Below are 21321 nucleotides of genomic sequence, written 5' to 3'. Positions count from 1 at the left end.
CTGTCTTGAAAGAGAGTGTAATTATACTACAAGAAATGCTGGCCATCAAAAGAGACTCTGATGGCTTTCCGACAAAGGTGGGATTTGAACCCACGCGTGCAGAGCACAATGGATTAGCAGTCCATCGCCTTAACCACTCGGCCACCTCGTCTGCCCTACAGCCCCATCTGAAACCTTGCTTCACAAAAGGTACTGAAGTGTCAATATACTGTACCTAAAAAAGAAAAAAACAGCTGAGGCAAGATCTCACATTCCACGTCTTCCCCCAATCAGGGACCTACATTTCATTTTTGGGAAATTCTTACTATGTGCTAATTACAAATATTCATACGATTCCCCTAGACTTTGTCAGAACTGTCAAGATATAATTCTATGGGGTTTTGAATAGACAGAGCATATGTTATAGGACAATTATAGAATCTATTCCGTTTGGACTGTATTTTTAATAGTCATGATAACATGCTAGCATGTGAGTCGATCTTGCACAGTGAATGATGGAGCAGTGTCTGTCATCTACTTGGTCAGCTGTAGATGGCTCACCTGGGGAGATGTGAAAAGAGAGAGCTCCAGTGGCGCAATCGGTTAGCGCGCGGTACTTATACAGCAGTACTTGCACTGAGCCATGCCGAGGTTGTGAGTTCGAGCCTCACCTGTAGCAGCCGTGTTGATTTTCATAAACCATTTCACAAAAAGTAAAGTTTAAACTCAGAGTATGGACGGCCCTTGCTAGAGAGTCTTTACTTCTTATAGGATCTACGTGTCCTACTCCTCTGGGTGCCAAATATCACATATCCTCCGCGATGCTCAGTTTAAACATTCCATGATGTGCCATCTTGCATTTCATGCAAACACCACATCAGTGCATTTAAAAATACATTTGTAGAATAATAAATATGATGAAAACAGTGTTCTCACATGATAACCATAAACTGAAGAGCTGCAAAAAATGCTGTATCAGCTACTTACAATAAAAGGTGACTCGAAAAAACTAGCAAAAGAAGAGCATCATCATATTAAAGGTTCTATTCACCATCTTGAGTTGCACCATAGCAGCTTATGGTGCTTTTCTGCTCAGAGTGTGCCTCCAATCCCACATTCATTTTTAATTTCTTTGCAGTTTAAAAACCAACAATTACTGCTCGAAGTTCACTTTTCAAAACCATTCAACCTATTAAATGTATTTCTCTAACCTATGAATGTGGTCCATGTTCACTTTTCCTCATCTTCATCTCGATACTCCTTTCCCAGAAACCAGGTTCACTTCTTCATTCAACCCACCCATCCAAAGTCACCAAATCTTTGAAGCAAGTCTGCCTATTCTCCCTTTCTCTCTATGTACAAGATACCTTGTATCATTTGAATGGACAGCAGGAGAGAAGGATATTTATGGTGAGTGGGGGTGGGGTTTTGAGGAGTAACCTCATTTGCCTAAGAGCCGGGGTATCTGGGAAAAAAAGTATTTTATGGGGGAAGACTTTCACATCTCCTTGGTGAAATTTGTAGGGCCTTATAACATCCTTTCTGTGGATGCAGATTCAGTCGGAACAGAGGTCCTAGTCCTCGCTCTGCCTTTCAAAGGAACTGTAAATATGCATGGCTTATTTGGCTTTGCCCGGCAGGGTGAGAATGGCGTTTGTCAGGCGTTCGTCAGGCGATCGGAAGGGGTGAGGCAATAATGTATAATTCAATGATCTTCATGATATTTTCTTGATAATATGAAAGCAGGAAAGGGAAGCTTGGCAATAAGCAATCCTAAAGCAAGGTGTGACTCCAGGGAAGAATGACTTGAAAACAACATACAGAAAGACTCATGTAAAAAGGCCCTGATGAGGCTTGAACTCATGACCCCTGGTTTACAAGACCAGTGCTCTGCCACTGAGCTACAAGGCCAGTCTGCACACAGGATGTAAATTGCAACATGTATTCTTACTGAGGTATGAATATATCTATGATTTTGAGACTCTGTATGGAAACGTAGTTGCATATGAATGTCCACGTGCGCGCACACATTGAAGACCATGCTTAAGGCACTTTTTTTGGAAGTATGAAAAACTACATTTTCATATGAGAAAATAAGAGTTTTCGCATTCAAGACCATACCGATAGCTCTAGATAGTATGTCTGCAATCAGTGACATATAGAGAACCCACTTATTAGAAGTGATCTGTCTCTGTGGGGCAGACATATGTTAACAGTCATTCATTTGAGACGGCCTAAACTTTAGGAGTAAGAGCTGCTTTCTTATCAATCTATTTATCCAAACTGGTTAATAAGCCAGGAGTGAGTGAAAGGCAATCCTCTGGAAACTCCATGAAAGATCTAATTTCTATTACGCACAAAATACTTCACTTTATTTGACATATTTGTTAAAATGGAACAGTCAGATGATCCCATCTAGCGGATCCTGGCTCTGTCTTGAAAGAGAGTGTAATTATACTACAAGAAATGCTGGCCATCAAAAGAGACTCTGATGGCTTTCCGACGAAGGTGGGATTCGAACCCACGCGTGCAGAGCACAATGGATTAGCAGTCCATCGCCTTAACCACTCGGCCACCTCGTCTGCCCTACAGCCCCATCTGAAACCTTGCTTCACAAAAGGTACTGAAGTGTCAATATACTGTACCTAAAAAAGAAAAAAACAGCTGAGGCAAGATCTCACATTCCACGTCTTCCCCCAATCAGGGACCTACATTTCATTTTTGGGAAATTCTTACTATGTGCTAATTACAAATATTCATAAGATTCCCCTAGACTTTGTCAGAACTGTCAAGATATTCATCTATGGGGTTTTGAATAGACAGAGCATATGTTATAGGACAATTATAGAATCTATTCCGTTTGGACTGTATTTTTAATAGTCATGATAACATGCTAGCATGTGAGTCGATCTTGCACAGTGAATGATGGAGCAGTGTCTGTCAACTACTTGGTCAGCTGTAGATGGCTCACCTGGGGAGATGTGAAAAGAGAGAGCTCCAGTGGCGCAATCGGTTAGCGCGCGGTACTTATACAGCAGTACTTGCACTGAGCCATGCCGAGGTTGTGAGTTCGAGCCTCACCTGTAGCAGCCGTGTTGTTTTTCATAAACCATTTCACAAAAAGTAAACTTTAAACTCAGAGTATGGACGGCCCTTGAGAGAGTCTTTACTTCTTATAGGATCTACGTGTCCTACTCCTCTGGGTGCCAAATATCACATATCCTCCGCGATGCTCAGTTTAAACATTCCATGATGTGCCATCTTGCATTTCATGCAAACACCACATCAGTGCATTTAAAAATACATTTGTAGAATAATAAATATGATGAAAACAGTGTTCTCACATGATAACCATAAACTGAAGAGCTGCAAAAAATGCTGTATCAGCTACTTACAATAAAAGGTGACTCGAAAAAACTAGCAAAAGAAGAGCATCATCATATTAAAGGTTCTATTCACCATCTTGAGTTGCACCATAGCAGCTTATGGTGCTTTTCTGCTCAGAGTGTGCCTCCAATCCCACATTCATTTTTAATTTCTTTGCAGTTTAAAAACCAACAATTACTGCTCGAAGTTCACTTTTCAAAACCATTCAACCTATTAAATGTATTTCTCTAACCTATGAATGTGGTCCATGTTCACTTTTCCTCATCTTCATCTCGATACTCCTTTGCCAGAAACCAGGTTCACTTCTTCATTCAACCCACCCATCCAAGGTCACCAAATCTTTGAAGCAAGTCTGCCTATTCTCCCTTTCTCTCTATGTACAAGATACCTTGTATCATTTGAATGGACAGCAGGAGAGAAGGATATTTATGGTGAGTGGGGGTGGGGTTTTGAGGAGTAACCTCATTTGCCTAAGAGCCGGGGTATCTGGGAAAAAAAGTATTTTATGGGGGAAGACTTTCACATCTCCTTGGTGAAATTTGTAGGGCCTTATAACATCCTTTCTGTGGATGCAGATTCAGTCGGAACAGAGGTCCTAGTCCTCGCTCTGCCTTTCAAAGGAACTGTAAATATGCATGGCTTATTTGGCTTTGCCCGGCAGGGCTTGCCCGGCAGGGTGAGAATGGCGTTTGTCAGGCGTTCGTCAGGCGATCGGAAGGGGTGAGGCAATAATTTATAATTCAATGATCTTCATGATATTTTCTTGATAATATGAAAGCAGGAAAGGGAAGCTTGGCAATAAGCAATCCTAAAGCAAGGTGTGACTCCAGGGAAGAATGACTTGAAAACAACATACAGAAAGACTCATGTAAAAAGGCCCTGATGAGGCTTGAACTCATGACCCCTGGTTTACAAGACCAGTGCTCTGCCACTGAGCTACAAGGCCAGTCTGCACACAGGATGTAAATTGCAACATGTATTCTTACTGAGGTATGAATATATCTATGATTTTGAGACTCTGTATGGAAACGTAGTTGCATATGAATGTCCACGTGCGCGCACACATTGAAGACCATGCTTAAGGCACTTTTTTTGGAAGTATGAAAAACTACATTTTCATATGAGAAAATAAGAGTTTTCGCATTCAAGACCATACCGATAGCTCTAGTTAGTATGTCTGCAATCAGTGACATATAGAGAACCCACTTATTAGAAGTGATCTGTCTCTGTGGGGCAGACATATGTTAACAGTCATTCATTTGAGACGGCCTAAACTTTAGGAGTAAGAGCTGCTTTCTTATCAATCTATTTATCCAAACTGGTTCATAAGCCAGGAGTGAGTGAAAGGCAATCCTCTGGAAACTCCATGAAAGATCTAATTTCTATTACGCACAAAATACTTCACTTTATTTGACATATTTGTTAAAATGGAACAGTCAGATGATCCCATCTAGCGGATCCTGGCTCTGTCTTGAAAGAGAGTGTAATTATACTACAAGAAATGCTGGCCATCAAAAGAGACTCTGATGGCTTTCCGATGAAGGTGGGATTCGAACCCACGCGTGCAGAGCACAATGGATTAGCAGTCCATCGACTTAACCACTCGGCCACCTCGTCTGCCCTACAGCCCCATCTGAAACCTTGCTTCACAAAAGGTACTGAAGTGTCAATATACTGTACCTAAAAAAGAAAAAAACAGCTGAGGCAAGATCTCACATTCCACGTCTTCCCCCAATCAGGGACCTACATTTCATTTTTGGGAAATTCTTACTATGTGCTAATTACAAATATTCATAAGATTCCCCTAGACTTTGTCAGAACTGTCAAGATATAATTCTATGGGGTTTTGAATAGACAGAGCATATGTTATAGGACAATTATAGAATCTATTCCGTTTGGACTGTATTTTTAATAGTCATGATAACATGCTAGCATGTGAGTCGATCTTGCACAGTGAATGATGGAGCAGTGTCTGTCATCTACTTGGTCAGCTGTAGATGGCTCATCTGGGGAGATGTGAAAAGAGAGAGCTCCAGTGGCGCAATCGGTTAGCGCGCGGTACTTATACAGCAGTACTTGCACTGAGCCATGCCGAGGCTGTGAGTTCGAGCCTCACCTGTAGCAGCCGTGTTGATTTTCATAAACCATTTCACAAAGAGTAAAGTTTAAACTCAGAGTATGGACGGCCCTTGCTAGAGAGTCTTTACTTCTTATAGGATCTACGTGTCCTACTCCTCAGGGTGCCAAATATCACATATCCTCCGCGATGCTCAGTTTAAACATTCCATGATGTGCCATCTTGCATTTCATGCAAACACCACATCAGTGCATTTAAAAATACATTTGTAGAATAATAAATATGATGAAAACAGTGTTCTCACATGATAACCATAAACTGAAGAGCTGCAAAAAATGCTGTATCAGCTACTTACAATAAAAGGTGACTCGAAAAAACTAGCAAAAGAAGAGCATCATCATATTAAAGGTTCTATTCACCATCTTGAGTTGCACCATAGCAGCTTATGGTGCTTTTCTGCTCAGAGTGTGCCTCCAATCCCACATTCATTTTTAATTTCTTTGCAGTTTAAAAAACAACAATTACTGCTCGAAGTTCACTTTTCAAAACCATTCAACCTATTAAATGTATTTCTCTAACCTATGAATGTGGTCCATGTTCACTTTTCCTCATCTTCATCTCGATACTCCTTTGCCAGAAACCAGGTTCACTTCTTCATTCAACCCACCCATCCAAGGTCACCAAATCTTTGAAGCAAGTCTGCCTATTCTCCCTTTCTCTCTATGTACAAGATACCTTGTATCATTTGAATGGACAGCAGGAGAGAAGGATATTTATGGTGAGTGGGGGTGGGGTTTTGAGGAGTAACCTCATTTGCCTAAGAGCCGGGGTATCTGGGAAAAAAAGTATTTTATGGGGGAAGACTTTCACATCTCCTTGGTGAAATTTGTAGGGCCTTATAACATCCTTTCTGTGGATGCAGATTCAGTCGGAACAGAGGTCCTAGTCCTCGCTCTGCCTTTCAAAGGAACTGTAAATATGCATGGCTTATTTGGCTTTGCCCGGCAGGGTGAGAATGGCGTTTGTCAGGCGTTCGTCAGGCGATCGGAAGGGGTAAGGCAATAATTTATAATTCAATGATCTTCATGATATTTTCTTGATAATATGAAAGCAGGAAAGGGAAGCTTGGCAATAAGCAATCCTAAAGCAAGGTGTGACTCCAGGGAAGAATGACTTGAAAACAACATACAGAAAGACTCATGTAAAAAGGCCCTGATGAGGCTTGAACTCATGACCCCTGGTTTACAAGACCAGTGCTCTGCCACTGAGCTACAAGGCCAGTCTGCACACAGGATGTAAATTGCAACATGTATTCTTACTGAGGTATGAATATATCTATGATTTTGAGACTCTGTATGGAAACGTAGTTGCATATGAATGTCCACGTGCGCGCACACATTGAAGACCATGCTTAAGGCACTTTTTTTGGAAGTATGAAAAACTACATTTTCATATGAGGAAATAAGAGTTTTCGCATTCAAGACCATACCGATAGCTCTAGTTAGTATGTCTGCAATCAGTGACATATAGAGAACCCACTTATTAGAAGTGATCTGTCTCTGTGGGGCAGACATATGTTAACAGTCATTCATTTGAGACGGCCTAAACTTTAGGAGTAAGAGCTGCTTTCTTATCAATCTATTTATCCAAACTGGGTAATAAGCCAGGAGTGAGTGAAAGGCAATCCTCTGGAAACTCCATGAAAGATCTAATTTCTATTACGCACAAAATACTTCACTTTATTTGACATATTTGTTAAAATGGAACAGTCAGATGATCCCATCTAGCGGATCCTGGCTCTGTCTTGAAAGAGAGTGTAATTATACTACAAGAAATGCTGGCCATCAAAAGAGACTCTGATGGCTTTCCGACGAAGGTGGGATTCGAACCCACGCGTGCAGAGCACAATGGATTAGCAGTCCATCGCCTTAACCACTCGGCCACCTCGTCTGCCCTACAGCCCCATCTGAAACCTTGCTTCACAAAAGGTACTGAAGTGTCAATATACTGTACCTAAAAAAGAAAAAAACAGCTGAGGCAAGATCTCACATTCCACGTCTTCCCCCAATCAGGGACCTACATTTAATTTTTGGGAAATTCTTACTATGTGCTAATTACAAATATTCATAAGATTCCCCTAGACTTTGTCAGAACTGTCAAGATATAATTCTATGGGGTTTTGAATAGACAGAGCATATGTTATAGGACAATTATAGAATCTATTCCGTTTGGACTGTATTTTTAATAGTCATGATAACATGCTAGCATGTGAGTCGATCTTGCACAGTGAATGATGGAGCAGTGTCTGTCATCTACTTGGTCAGCTGTAGATGGCTCACCTGGGGAGATGTGAAAAGAGAGAGCTCCAGTGGCGCAATCGGTAAGCGCGCGGTACTTATACAGCAGTACTTGCACTGAGCCATGCCGAGGTTGTGAGTTCGAGCCTCACCTGTAGCAGCCGTGTTGATTTTCATAAACCATTTCACAAAAAGTAAAGTTTAAACTCAGAGTATGGACGGCCCTTGAGAGAGTCTTTACTTCTTATAGGATCTACGTGTCCTACTCCTCTGGGTGCCAAATATCACATATCCTCCGCGATGCTCAGTTTAAACATTCCATGATGTGCCATCTTGCATTTCATGCAAACACCACATCAGTGCATTTAAAAATACATTTGTAGAATAATAAATATGATGAAAACAGTGTTCTCACATGATAACCATAAACTGAAGAGCTGCAAAAAATGCTGTATCAGCTACTTACAATAAAAGGTGACTCGAAAAAACTAGCAAAAGAAGAGCATCATCATATTAAAGGTTCTATTCACCATCTTGAGTTGCACCATAGCAGCTTATGGTGCTTTTCTGCTCAGAGTGTGCCTCCAATCCCACATTCATTTTTAATTTCTTTGCAGTTTAAAAAACAACAATTACTGCTCGAAGTTCACTTTTCAAAACCATTCAACCTATTAAATGTATTTCTCTAACCTATGAATGTGGTCCATGTTCACTTTTCCTCATCTTCATCTCGATACTCCTTTGCCAGAAACCAGGTTCACTTCTTCATTCAACCCACCCATCCAAGGTCACCAAATCTTTGAAGCAAGTCTGCCTATTCTCCCTTTCTCTCTATGTACAAGATACCTTGTATCATTTGAATGGACAGCAGGAGAGAAGGATATTTATGGTGAGTGGGGGTGGGGTTTTGAGGAGTAACCTCATTTGCCTAAGAGCCGGGGTATCTGGGAAAAAAAGTATTTTATGGGGGAAGACTTTCACATCTCCTTGGTGAAATTTGTAGCGCCTTATAACATCCTTTCTGTGGATGCAGATTCAGTCGGAACAGAGGTCCTAGTCCTCGCTCTGCCTTTCAAAGGAACTGTAAATATGCATGGCTTATTTGGCTTTGCCCGGCAGGGCTTGCCCGGCAGGGTGAGAATGGCGTTCGTCAGGCGTTCGTCAGGCGATCGGAAGGGGTGAGGCAATAATTTATAATTCAATGATCTTCATGATATTTTCTTGATAATATGAAAGCAGGAAAGGGAAGCTTGGCAATAAGCAATCCTAAAGCAAGGTGTGACTCCAGGGAAGAATGACTTGAAAACAACATACAGAAAGACTCATGTAAAAAGGCCCTGATGAGGCTTGAACTCATGACCCCTGGTTTACAAGACCAGTGCTCTGCCACTGAGCTACAAGGCCAGTCTGCACGCAGGATGTAAATTGCAACATGTATTCTTACTGAGGTATGAATATATCTATGATTTTGAGACTCTGTATGGAAACGTAGTTGCATATGAATGTCCACGTGCGCGCACACATTGAAGACCATGCTTAAGGCACTTTTTTTGGAAGTATGAAAAACTACATTTTCATATGAGAAAATAAGAGTTTTCGCATTCAAGACCATACCGATAGCTCTAGTTAGTATGTCTGCAATCAGTGACATATAGAGAACCCACTTATTAGAAGTGATCTGTCTCTGTGGGGCAGACATATGTTAACAGTCATTCATTTGAGACGGCCTAAACTTTAGGAGTAAGAGCTGCTTTCTTATCAATCTATTTATCCAAACTGGGTAATAAGCCAGGAGTGAGTGAAAGGCAATCCTCTGGAAACTCCATGAAAGATCTAATTTCTATTACGCACAAAATACTTCACTTTATTTGACATATTTGTTAAAATGGAACAGTCAGATGATCCCATCTAGCGGATCCTGGCTCTGTCTTGAAAGAGAGTGTAATTATACTACAAGAAATGCTGGCCATCAAAAGAGACTCTGATGGCTTTCCGATGAAGGTGGGATTCGAACCCACGCGTGCAGAGCACAATGGATTAGCAGTCCATCGACTTAACCACTCGGCCACCTCGTCTGCCCTACTGCCCCATCTGAAACCTTGCTTCACAAAAGGTACTGAAGTGTCAATATACTGTACCTAAAAAAGAAAAAAACAGCTGAGGCAAGATCTCACATTCCACGTCTTCCCCCAATCAGGGACCTACATTTCATTTTTGGGAAATTCTTACTATGTGCTAATTACAAATATTCATAAGATTCCCCTAGACTTTGTCAGAACTGTCAAGATATAATTCTATGGGGTTTTGAATAGACAGAGCATATGTTATAGGACAATTATAGAATCTATTCCGTTTGGACTGTATTTTTAATAGTCATGATAACATGCTAGCATGTGAGTCGATCTTGCACAGTGAATGATGGAGCAGTGTCTGTCATCTACTTGGTCAGCTGTAGATGGCTCACCTGGGGAGATGTGAAAAGAGAGAGCTCCAGTGGCGCAATCGGTTAGCGCGCGGTACTTATACAGCAGTACTTGCACTGAGCCATGCCGAGGCTGTGAGTTCGAGCCTCACCTGTAGCAGCCGTGTTGATTTTCATAAACCATTTCACAAAAAGTAAAGTTTAAACTCAGAGTATGGACGGCCCTTGCTAGAGAGTCTTTACTTCTTATAGGATCTACGTGTCCTACTCCTCAGGGTGCCAAATATCACATATCCTCCGCGATGCTCAGTTTAAACATTCCATGATGTGCCATCTTGCATTTCATGCAAACACCACATCAGTGCATTTAAAAATACATTTGTAGAATAATAAATATGATGAAAACAGTGTTCTCACATGATAACCATAAACTGAAGAGCTGCAAAAAATGCTGTATCAGCTACTTACAATAAAAGGTGACTCGAAAAAACTAGCAAAAGAAGAGCATCATCATATTAAAGGTTCTATTCACCATCTTGAGTTGCACCATAGCAGCTTATGGTGCTTTTCTGCTCAGAGTGTGCCTCCAATCCCACATTCATTTTTAATTTCTTTGCAGTTTAAAAAACAACAATTACTGCTCGAAGTTCACTTTTCAAAACCATTCAACCTATTAAATGTATTTCTCTAACCTATGAATGTGGTCCATGTTCACTTTTCCTCATCTTCATCTCGATACTCCTTTGCCAGAAACCAGGTTCACTTCTTCATTCAACCCACCCATCCAAGGTCACCAAATCTTTGAAGCAAGTCTGCCTATTCTCCCTTTCTCTCTATGTACAAGATACCTTGTATCATTTGAATGGACAGCAGGAGAGAAGGATATTTATGGTGAGTGGGGGTGGGGTTTTGAGGAGTAACCTCATTTGCCTAAGAGCCGGGGTATCTGGGAAAAAAAGTATTTTATGGGGGAAGACTTTCACATCTCCTTGGTGAAATTTGTAGGGCCTTATAACATCCTTTCTGTGGATGCAGATTCAGTCGGAACAGAGGTCCTAGTCCTCGCTCTGCCTTTCAAAGGAACTGTAAATATGCATGGCTTATTTGGCTTTGCCCGGCAGGGTGAGAATGGCGTTTGTCAGGCGTTCGTCAGGCGATCGGAAGGGGTAAGGCAATAATTTATAATTCAATGATCTTCATGATATTTTCTTGATAATATGAAAGCAGGAAAGGGAAGCTTGGCAATAAGCAATCCTAAAGCAAGGTGTGACTCCAGGGAAGAATGACTTGAAAACAACATACAGAAAGACTCATGTAAAAAGGCCCTGATGAGGCTTGAACTCATGACCCCTGGTTTACAAGACCAGTGCTCTGCCACTGAGCTACAAGGCCAGTCTGCACGCAGGATGTAAATTGCAACATGTATTCTTACTGAGGTATGAATATATCTATGATTTTGAGACTCTGTATGGAAATGTAGTTGCATATGAATGTCCACGTGCGCGCACACATTGAAGACCATGCTTAAGGCACTTTTTTTGGAAGTATGAAAAACTACATTTTCATATGAGAAAATAGGAGTTTTCGCATTCAAGACCATACCGATAGCTCTAGTTAGTATGTCTGCAATCAGTGACATATAGAGAACCCACTTATTAGAAGTGATCTGTCTCTGTGGGGCAGACATATGTTAACAGTCATTCATTTGAGACGGCCTAAACTTTAGGAGTAAGAGCTGCTTTCTTATCAATCTATTTATCCAAACTGGGTAATAAGCCAGGAGTGAGTGAAAGGCAATCCTCTGGAAACTCCATGAAAGATCTAATTTCTATTACGCACAAAATACTTCACTTTATTTGACATATTTGTTAAAATGGAACAGTCAGATGATCCCATCTAGCGGATCCTGGCTCTGTCTTGAAAGAGAGTGTAATTATACTACAAGAAATGCTGGCCATCAAAAGAGACTCTGATGGCTTTCCGACGAAGGTGGGATTCGAACCCACGCGTGCAGAGCACAATGGATTAGCAGTCCATCGCCTTAACCACTCGGCCACCTCGTCTGCCCTACAGCCCCATCTGAAACCTTGCTTCACAAAAGGTACTGAAGTGTCAATATACTGTACCTAAAAAAGAAAAAAACAGCTGAGGCAAGATCTCACATTCCACGTCTTCCCCCAATCAGGGACCTACATTTCATTTTTGGGAAATTCTTACTATGTGCTAATTACAAATATTCATAAGATTCCCCTAGACTTTGTCAGAACTGTCAAGATATAATTCTATGGGGTTTTGAATAGACAGAGCATATGTTATAGGACAATTATAGAATCTATTCCGTTTGGACTGTATTTTTAATAGTCATGATAACATGCTAGCATGTGAGTCGATCTTGCACAGTGAATGATGGAGCAGTGTCTGTCATCTACTTGGTCAGCTGTAGATGGCTCACCTGGGGAGATGTGAAAAGAGAGAGCTCCAGTGGCGCAATCGGTTAGCGCGCGGTACTTATACAGCAGTACTTGCACTGAGCCATGCCGAGGTTGTGAGTTCGAGCCTCACCTGTAGCAGCCGTGTTGATTTTCATAAACCATTTCACAAAAAGTAAAGTTTAAACTCAGAGTATGGACGGCCCTTGAGAGAGTCTTTACTTCTTATAGGATCTACGTGTCCTACTCCTCTGGGTGCCAAATATCACATATCCTCCGCGATGCTCAGTTTAAACATTCCATGATGTGCCATCTTGCATTTCATGCAAACACCACATCAGTGCATTTAAAAATACATTTGTAGAATAATAAATATGATGAAAACAGTGTTCTCACATGATAACCATAAACTGAAGAGCTGCAAAAAATGCTGTATCAGCTACTTACAATAAAAGGTGACTCGAAAAAACTAGCAAAAGAAGAGCATCATCATATTAAAGGTTCTATTCACCATCTTGAGTTGCACCATAGCAGCTTATGGTGCTTTTCTGCTCAGAGTGTGCCTCCAATCCCACATTCATTTTTAATTTCTTTGCAGTTTAAAAAACAACAATTACTGCTCGAAGTTCACTTTTCAAAACCATTCAACCTATTAAATGTATTTCTCTAACCTATGAATGTGGTCCATGTTCACTTTTCCTCATCTTCATCTCGATACTCCTTTGCCAGAAACCAGGTTCACTTCTTCATTCAACCCACCCATCCAAGGTCACCAAATCTTTGAAGCAAGTCTGCCTATTCTCCCTTTCTCTCTATGTACAAGATACCTTGTATCATTTGAATGGACAGCAGGAGAGAAGGATATTTATGGTGAGTGGGGGTGGGGTTTTGAGGAGTAACCTCATTTGCCTAAGAGCCGGGGTATCTGGGAAAAAAAGTATTTTATGGGGGAAGACTTTCACATCTCCTTGGTGAAATTTGTAGGGCCTTATAACATCCTTTCTGTGGATGCAGATTCAGTCGGAACAGAGGTCCTAGTCCTCGCTCTGCCTTTCAAAGGAACTGTAAATATGCATGGCTTATTTGGCTTTGCCCGGCAGGGCTTGCCCGGCAGGGTGAGAATGGCGTTTGTCAGGCGATCGGAAGGGGTGAGGCAATAATTTATAATTCAATGATTTTCATGATATTTTCTTGATAATATGAAAGCAGGAAAGGGAAGCTTGGCAATAAGCAATCCTAAAGCAAGGTGTGACTCCAGGGAAGAATGACTTGAAAACAACATACAGAAAGACTCATGTAAAAAGGCCCTGATGAGGCTTGAACTCATGACCCCTGGTTTACAAGACCAGTGCTCTGCCACTGAGCTACAAGGCCAGTCTGCACGCAGGATGTAAATTGCAACATGTATTCTTACTGAGGTATGAATATATCTATGATTTTGAGACTCTGTATGGAAACGTAGTTGCATATGAATGTCCACGTGCGCGCACACATTGAAGACCATGCTTAAGGCACTTTTTTTGGAAGTATGAAAAACTACATTTTCATATGAGAAAATAAGAGTTTTCGCATTCAAGACCATACCGATAGCTCTAGTTAGTATGTCTGCAATCAGTGACATATAGAGAACCCACTTATTAGAAGTGATCTGTCTCTGTGGGGCAGACATATGTTAACAGTCATTCATTTGAGACGGCCTAAACTTTAGGAGTAAGAGCTGCTTTCTTATCAATCTATTTATCCAAACTGGTTAATAAGCCAGGAGTGAGTGAAAGGCAATCCTCTGGAAACTCCATGAAAGATCTAATTTCTATTACGCACAAAATACTTCACTTTATTTGACATATTTGTTAAAATGGAACAGTCAGATGATCCCATCTAGCGGATCCTGGCTCTGTCTTGAAAGAGAGTGTAATTATACTACAAGAAATGCTGGCCATCAAAAGAGACTCTGATGGCTTTCCGACAAAGGTGGGATTTGAACCCACGCGTGCAGAGCACAATGGATTAGCAGTCCATCGCCTTAACCACTCGGCCACCTCGTCTGCCCTACAGCCCCATCTGAAACCTTGCTTCACAAAAGGTACTGAAGTGTCAATATACTGTACCTAAAAAAGAAAAAAACAGCTGAGGCAAGATCTCACATTCCACGTCTTCCCCCAATCAGGGACCTACATTTCATTTTTGGGAAATTCTTACTATGTGCTAATTACAAATATTCATACGATTCCCCTAGACTTTGTCAGAACTGTCAAGATATAATTCTATGGGGTTTTGAATAGACAGAGCATATGTTATAGGACAATTATAGAATCTATTCCGTTTGGACTGTATTTTTAATAGTCATGATAACATGCTAGCATGTGAGTCGATCTTGCACAGTGAATGATGGAGCAGTGTCTGTCATCTACTTGGTCAGCTGTAGATGGCTCACCTGGGGAGATGTGAAAAGAGAGAGCTCCAGTGGCGCAATCGGTTAGCGCGCGGTACTTATACAGCAGTACTTGCACTGAGCCATGCCGAGGTTGTGAGTTCGAGCCTCACCTGTAGCAGCCGTGTTGATTTTCATAAACCATTTCACAAAAAGTAAAGTTTAAACTCAGAGTATGGACGGCCCTTGCTAGAGAGTCTTTACTTCTTATAGGATCTACGTGTCCTACTCCTCTGGGTGCCAAATATCACATATCCTCCGCGATGCTCAGTTTAAACATTCCATGATGTGCCATCTTGCATTTCATGCAAACACCACATCAGTGCATTTAAAAATACATTTGTAGAATAATAAATATGATGAAAACAGTGTTCTCACATGATAACCATAAACTGAAGAGCTGCAAAAAATGCTGTATCAGCTACTTACAATAAAAGGTGACTCGAAAAAACTAGCAAAAGAAGAGCATCATCATATTAAAGGTTCTATTCACCATCTTGAGTTGCACCATAGCAGCTTATGGTGCTTTTCTGCTCAGAGTGTGCCTCCAATCCCACATTCATTTTTAATTTCTTTGCAGTTTAAAAACCAACAATTACTGCTCGAAGTTCACTTTTCAAAACCATTCAACCTATTAAATGTATTTCTCTAACCTATGAATGTGGTCCATGTTCACTTTTCCTCATCTTCATCTCGATACTCCTTTCCCAGAAACCAGGTTCACTTCTTCATTCAACCCACCCATCCAAAGTCACCAAATCTTTGAAGCAAGTCTGCCTATTCTCCCTTTCTCTCTATGTACAAGATACCTTGTATCATTTGAATGGACAGCAGGAGAGAAGGATATTTATGGTGAGTGGGGGTGGGGTTTTGAGGAGTAACCTCATTTGCCTAAGAGCCGGGGTATCTGGGAAAAAAAGTATTTTATGGGGGAAGACTTTCACATCTCCTTGGTGAAATTTGTAGGGCCTTATAACATCCTTTCTGTGGATGCAGATTCAGTCGGAACAGAGGTCCTAGTCCTCGCTCTGCCTTTCAAAGGAACTGTAAATATGCATGGCTTATTTGGCTTTGCCCGGCAGGGTGAGAATGGCGTTTGTCAGGCGTTCGTCAGGCGATCGGAAGGGGTGAGGCAATAATGTATAATTCAATGATCTTCATGATATTTTCTTGATAATATGAAAGCAGGAAAGGGAAGCTTGGCAATAAGCAATCCTAAAGCAAGGTGTGACTCCAGGGAAGAATGACTTGAAAACAACATACAGAAAGACTCATGTAAAAAGGCCCTGATGAGGCTTGAACTCATGACCCCTGGTTTACAAGACCAGTGCTCTGCCACTGAGCTACAAGGCCAGTCTGCACACAGGATGTAAATTGCAACATGTATTCTTACTGAGGTATGAATATATCTATGATTTTGAGACTCTGTATGGAAACGTAGTTGCATATGAATGTCCACGTGCGCGCACACATTGAAGACCATGCTTAAGGCACTTTTTTTGGAAGTATGAAAAACTACATTTTCATATGAGAAAATAAGAGTTTTCGCATTCAAGACCATACCGATAGCTCTAGATAGTATGTCTGCAATCAGTGACATATAGAGAACCCACTTATTAGAAGTGATCTGTCTCTGTGGGGCAGACATATGTTAACAGTCATTCATTTGAGACGGCCTAAACTTTAGGAGTAAGAGCTGCTTTCTTATCAATCTATTTATCCAAACTGGTTAATAAGCCAGGAGTGAGTGAAAGGCAATCCTCTGGAAACTCCATGAAAGATCTAATTTCTATTACGCACAAAATACTTCACTTTATTTGACATATTTGTTAAAATGGAACAGTCAGATGATCCCATCTAGCGGATCCTGGCTCTGTCTTGAAAGAGAGTGTAATTATACTACAAGAAATGCTGGCCATCAAAAGAGACTCTGAAGGCTTTCCGACGAAGGTGGGATTCGAACCCACGCGTGCAGAGCACAATGGATTAGCAGTCCATCGCCTTAACCACTCGGCCACCTCGTCTGCCCTACAGCCCCATCTGAAACCTTGCTTCACAAAAGGTACTGAAGTGTCAATATACTGTACCTAAAAAAGAAAAAAACAGCTGAGGCAAGATCTCACATTCCACGTCTTCCCCCAATCAGGGACCTACATTTCATTTTTGGGAAATTCTTACTATGTGCTAATTACAAATATTCATAAGATTCCCCTAGACTTTGTCAGAACTGTCAAGATATAATTCTATGGGGTTTTGAATAGACAGAGCATATGTTATAGGACAATTATAGAATCTATTCCGTTTGGACTGTATTTTTAATAGTCATGATAACATGCTAGCATGTGAGTCGATCTTGCACAGTGAATGATGGAGCAGTGTCTGTCATCTACTTGGTCAGCTGTAGATGGCTCACCTGGGGAGATGTGAAAAGAGAGAGCTCCAGTGGCGCAATCGGTTAGCGCGCGGTACTTATACAGCAGTACTTGCACTGAGCCATGCCGAGGTTGTGAGTTCGAGCCTCACCTGTAGCAGCCGTGTTGTTTTTCATAAACCATTTCACAAAAAGTAAACTTTAAACTCAGAGTATGGACGGCCCTTGAGAGAGTCTTTACTTCTTATAGGATCTACGTGTCCTACTCCTCTGGGTGCCAAATATCACATATCCTCCGCGATGCTCAGTTTAAACATTCCATGATGTGCCATCTTGCATTTCATGCAAACACCACATCAGTGCATTTAAAAATACATTTGTAGAATAATAAATATGATGAAAACAGTGTTCTCACATGATAACCATAAACTGAAGAGCTGCAAAAAATGCTGTATCAGCTACTTACAATAAAAGGTGACTCGAAAAAACTAGCAAAAGAAGAGCATCATCATATTAAAGGTTCTATTCACCATCTTGAGTTGCACCATAGCAGCTTATGGTGCTTTTCTGCTCAGAGTGTGCCTCCAATCCCACATTCATTTTTAATTTCTTTGCAGTTTAAAAACCAACAATTACTGCTCGAAGTTCACTTTTCAAAACCATTCAACCTATTAAATGTATTTCTCTAACCTATGAATGTGGTCCATGTTCACTTTTCCTCATCTTCATCTCGATACTCCTTTGCCAGAAACCAGGTTCACTTCTTCATTCAACCCACCCATCCAAGGTCACCAAATCTTTGAAGCAAGTCTGCCTATTCTCCCTTTCTCTCTATGTACAAGATACCTTGTATCATTTGAATGGACAGCAGGAGAGAAGGATATTTATGGTGAGTGGGGGTGGGGTTTTGAGGAGTAACCTCATTTGCCTAAGAGCCGGGGTATCTGGGAAAAAAAGTATTTTATGGGGGAAGACTTTCACATCTCCTTGGTGAAATTTGTAGGGCCTTATAACATCCTTTCTGTGGATGCAGATTCAGTCGGAACAGAGGTCCTAGTCCTCGCTCTGCCTTTCAAAGGAACTGTAAATATGCATGGCTTATTTGGCTTTGCCCGGCAGGGTGAGAATGGCGTTTGTCAGGCGTTCGTCAGGCGATCGGAAGGGGTGAGGCAATAATTTATAATTCAATGATCTTCATGATATTTTCTTGATAATATGAAAGCAGGAAAGGGAAGCTTGGCAATAAGCAATCCTAAAGCAAGGTGTGACTCCAGGGAAGAATGACTTGAAAACAACATACAGAAAGACTCATGTAAAAAGGCCCTGATGAGGCTTGAACTCATGACCCCTGGTTTACAAGACCAGTGCTCTGCCACTGAGCTACAAGGCCAGTCTGCACGCAGGATGTAAATTGCAACATGTATTCTTACTGAGGTATGAATATATCTATGATTTTGAGACTCTGTATGGAAACGTAGTTGCATATGAATGTCCACGTGCGCGCACACATTGAAGACCATGCTTAAGGCACTTTTTTTGGAAGTATGAAAAACTACATTTTCATATGAGAAAATAAGAGTTTTCGCATTCAAGACCATACCGATAGCTCTAGTTAGTATGTCTGCAATCAGTGACATATAGAGAACCCACTTATTAGAAGTGATCTGTCTCTGTGGGGCAGACATATGTTAACAGTCATTCATTTGAGACGGCCTAAACTTTAGGAGTAAGAGCTGCTTTCTTATCAATCTATTTATCCAAACTGGTTCATAAGCCAGGAGTGAGTGAAAGGCAATCCTCTGGAAACTCCATGAAAGATCTAATTTCTATTACGCACAAAATACTTCACTTTATTTGACATATTTGTTAAAATGGAACAGTCAGATGATCCCATCTAGCGGATCCTGGCTCTGTCTTGAAAGAGAGTGTAATTATACTACAAGAAATGCTGGCCATCAAAAGAGACTCTGATGGCTTTCCGATGAAGGTGGGATTCGAACCCACGCGTGCAGAGCACAATGGATTAGCAGTCCATCGACTTAACCACTCGGCCACCTCGTCTGCCCTACAGCCCCATCTGAAACCTTGCTTCACAAAAGGTACTGAAGTGTCAATATACTGTACCTAAAAAAGAAAAAAACAGCTGAGGCAAGATCTCACATTCCACGTCTTCCCCCAATCAGGGACCTACATTTCATTTTTGGGAAATTCTTACTATGTGCTAATTACAAATATTCATAAGATTCCCCTAGACTTTGTCAGAACTGTCAAGATATAATTCTATGGGGTTTTGAATAGACAGAGCATATGTTATAGGACAATTATAGAATCTATTCCGTTTGGACTGTATTTTTAATAGTCATGATAACATGCTAGCATGTGAGTCGATCTTGCACAGTGAATGATGGAGCAGTGTCTGTCATCTACTTGGTCAGCTGTAGATGGCTCATCTGGGGAGATGTGAAAAGAGAGAGCTCCAGTGGCGCAATCGGTTAGCGCTCGGTACTTATACAGCAGTACTTGCACTGAGCCATGCCGAGGCTGTGAGTTCGAGCCTCACCTGTAGCAGCCGTGTTGATTTTCATAAACCATTTCACAAAGAGTAAAGTTTAAACTCAGAGTATGGACGGCCCTTGCTAGAGAGTCTTTACTTCTTATAGGATCTACGTGTCCTACTCCTCAGGGTGCCAAATATCACATATCCTCCGCGATGCTCAGTTTAAACATTCCATGATGTGCCATCTTGCATTTCATGCAAACACCACATCAGTGCATTTAAAAATACATTTGTAGAATAATAAATATGATGAAAACAGTGTTCTCACATGATAACCATAAACTGAAGAGCTGCAAAAAATGCTGTATCAGCTACTTACAATAAAAGGTGACTCGAAAAAACTAGCAAAAGAAGAGCATCATCATATTAAAGGTTCTATTCACCATCTTGAGTTGCACCATAGCAGCTTATGGTGCTTTTCTGCTCAGAGTGTGCCTCCAATCCCACATTCATTTTTAATTTCTTTGCAGTTTAAAAAACAACAATTACTGCTCGAAGTTCACTTTTCAAAACCATTCAACCTATTAAATGTATTTCTCTAACCTATGAATGTGGTCCATGTTCACTTTTCCTCATCTTCATCTCGATACTCCTTTGCCAGAAACCAGGTTCACTTCTTCATTCAACCCACCCATCCAAGGTCACCAAATCTTTGAAGCAAGTCTGCCTATTCTCCCTTTCTCTCTATGTACAAGATACCTTGTATCATTTGAATGGACAGCAGGAGAGAAGGATATTTATGGTGAGTGGGGGTGGGGTTTTGAGGAGTAACCTCATTTGCCTAAGAGCCGGGGTATCTGGGAAAAAAAGTATTTTATGGGGGAAGACTTTCACATCTCCTTGGTGAAATTTGTAGGGCCTTATAACATCCTTTCTGTGGATGCAGATTCAGTCGGAACAGAGGTCCTAGTCCTCGCTCTGCCTTTCAAAGGAACTGTAAATATGCATGGCTTATTTGGCTTTGCCCGGCAGGGTGAGAATGGCGTTTGTCAGGCGTTCGTCAGGCGATCGGAAGGGGTAAGGCAATAATTTATAATTCAATGATCTTCATGATATTTTCTTGATAATATGAAAGCAGGAAAGGGAAGCTTGGCAATAAGCAATCCTAAAGCAAGGTGTGACTCCAGGGAAGAATGACTTGAAAACAACATACAGAAAGACTCATGTAAAAAGGCCCTGATGAGGCTTGAACTCATGACCCCTGGTTTACAAGACCAGTGCTCTGCCACTGAGCTACAAGGCCAGTCTGCACACAGGATGTAAATTGCAACATGTATTCTTACTGAGGTATGAATATATCTATGATTTTGAGACTCTGTATGGAAACGTAGTTGCATATGAATGTCCACGTGCGCGCACACATTGAAGACC

General features: G+C 41.2%; 13 non-coding genes across 13 annotated transcripts; all 13 read right to left on the bottom strand.

The window, feature by feature from the left end:
* Positions 1-1818: 1818 nt before the first annotated feature.
* Positions 1819-1890, bottom strand: TRNAT-UGU (transfer RNA threonine (anticodon UGU)). Its single transcript has one exon. It is a non-coding gene; the product is annotated as a tRNA-Thr (tRNA).
* Positions 1891-2479: 589 nt separating this feature from the next.
* On the bottom strand, positions 2480-2561 carry TRNAS-GCU (transfer RNA serine (anticodon GCU)). Its single transcript has one exon. It is a non-coding gene; the product is annotated as a tRNA-Ser (tRNA).
* A 1679-nt stretch (positions 2562-4240) lies between these two features.
* Positions 4241-4312, bottom strand: TRNAT-UGU (transfer RNA threonine (anticodon UGU)). Its single transcript has one exon. It is a non-coding gene; the product is annotated as a tRNA-Thr (tRNA).
* A 2338-nt stretch (positions 4313-6650) lies between these two features.
* On the bottom strand, positions 6651-6722 carry TRNAT-UGU (transfer RNA threonine (anticodon UGU)). The gene has a single exon. It is a non-coding gene; the product is annotated as a tRNA-Thr (tRNA).
* Positions 6723-7311: 589 nt separating this feature from the next.
* On the bottom strand, positions 7312-7393 carry TRNAS-GCU (transfer RNA serine (anticodon GCU)). The gene has a single exon. It is a non-coding gene; the product is annotated as a tRNA-Ser (tRNA).
* Positions 7394-9072: 1679 nt separating this feature from the next.
* On the bottom strand, positions 9073-9144 carry TRNAT-UGU (transfer RNA threonine (anticodon UGU)). Its single transcript has one exon. It is a non-coding gene; the product is annotated as a tRNA-Thr (tRNA).
* Positions 9145-11482: 2338 nt separating this feature from the next.
* TRNAT-UGU (transfer RNA threonine (anticodon UGU)) lies at positions 11483-11554 on the bottom strand. Its single transcript has one exon. It is a non-coding gene; the product is annotated as a tRNA-Thr (tRNA).
* Positions 11555-12143: 589 nt separating this feature from the next.
* On the bottom strand, positions 12144-12225 carry TRNAS-GCU (transfer RNA serine (anticodon GCU)). Its single transcript has one exon. It is a non-coding gene; the product is annotated as a tRNA-Ser (tRNA).
* Positions 12226-13893: 1668 nt separating this feature from the next.
* TRNAT-UGU (transfer RNA threonine (anticodon UGU)) lies at positions 13894-13965 on the bottom strand. Its single transcript has one exon. It is a non-coding gene; the product is annotated as a tRNA-Thr (tRNA).
* A 2338-nt stretch (positions 13966-16303) lies between these two features.
* On the bottom strand, positions 16304-16375 carry TRNAT-UGU (transfer RNA threonine (anticodon UGU)). The gene has a single exon. It is a non-coding gene; the product is annotated as a tRNA-Thr (tRNA).
* Positions 16376-16964: 589 nt separating this feature from the next.
* On the bottom strand, positions 16965-17046 carry TRNAS-GCU (transfer RNA serine (anticodon GCU)). The gene has a single exon. It is a non-coding gene; the product is annotated as a tRNA-Ser (tRNA).
* Positions 17047-18711: 1665 nt separating this feature from the next.
* Positions 18712-18783, bottom strand: TRNAT-UGU (transfer RNA threonine (anticodon UGU)). The gene has a single exon. It is a non-coding gene; the product is annotated as a tRNA-Thr (tRNA).
* Positions 18784-21121: 2338 nt separating this feature from the next.
* TRNAT-UGU (transfer RNA threonine (anticodon UGU)) lies at positions 21122-21193 on the bottom strand. Its single transcript has one exon. It is a non-coding gene; the product is annotated as a tRNA-Thr (tRNA).
* Between the last annotated feature and the right edge of the window lie 128 nt (positions 21194-21321).

The sequence above is a fragment of the Triturus cristatus genome, chromosome 12 (assembly GCF_964204655.1).
Source record: "Triturus cristatus chromosome 12, aTriCri1.1, whole genome shotgun sequence".
In the NCBI taxonomy this organism is placed as follows: Eukaryota; Metazoa; Chordata; class Amphibia; order Caudata; family Salamandridae; genus Triturus; species Triturus cristatus.
The sequence above is the reverse complement of the archived record's forward strand: the minus strand, read 5'-3'. Positions and strand labels throughout refer to the sequence as shown.